Genomic DNA, 547 nt, shown 5'->3' with positions numbered 1-547 from the left:
TTTTTTTTTTGTTCCACAACTGAGTATGACCTTATTCATGGACATCTAATTGGTCTATATATTAGGATTTCAATTATCAGCATTGAAATTCATATGGTCTTCACTTGCTAATTTACAAATGGAAGGGAGGGCCTTTCATAGTTTGTCTTCGTCCTATAATAAACTTAATGATGTACTTAGCCATGTATCATCAGCAAAAGATGTTACTGTGGAGTCTTTAATGTCTGCATTAAAGTTCCCAGTCATAACTAGGAACAACAGGGGTCCAAGAACTGAGCCTTGTGGTACTCCACTTCTAACAGTTAATTCCTTAGAATGATGGCCATTAATGTTTACATTTTTACTTATGAATTGTTAGGAAAAGTCTCCATATTCCTACATTTTATCTGATTCCAAGGTCATCTAATGTATGGAGGATAATTCCATGGTTGACTTTATTGAAAGCTTTTACATATTCTAGATATGTTACTTCAGATTTTGTATTCTTAGGGCTCTTATACACACACACATGAGGGAAGATTTAGTATTTACCAATTTTTGAGTGATT

At 33.5% G+C, this 547-nt stretch overlaps 1 protein-coding gene across 1 annotated transcript in view; it reads left to right on the top strand.

Moving 5' to 3' along the window:
• Positions 1 to 547, top strand: part of LOC119587757 (E3 ubiquitin-protein ligase Nedd-4-like) — a gene marked incomplete in the record, with an annotated part of 51,583 nt that overhangs the window by 20,093 nt on the left and 30,943 nt on the right.

Source organism: Penaeus monodon, chromosome 23, assembly GCF_015228065.2.
Source record: "Penaeus monodon isolate SGIC_2016 chromosome 23, NSTDA_Pmon_1, whole genome shotgun sequence".
Classification (NCBI taxonomy): Eukaryota; Metazoa; Arthropoda; class Malacostraca; order Decapoda; family Penaeidae; genus Penaeus; species Penaeus monodon.
Note: the sequence above shows the minus strand (reverse complement) of the source record. Positions and strands in the feature narration are given on the sequence as shown.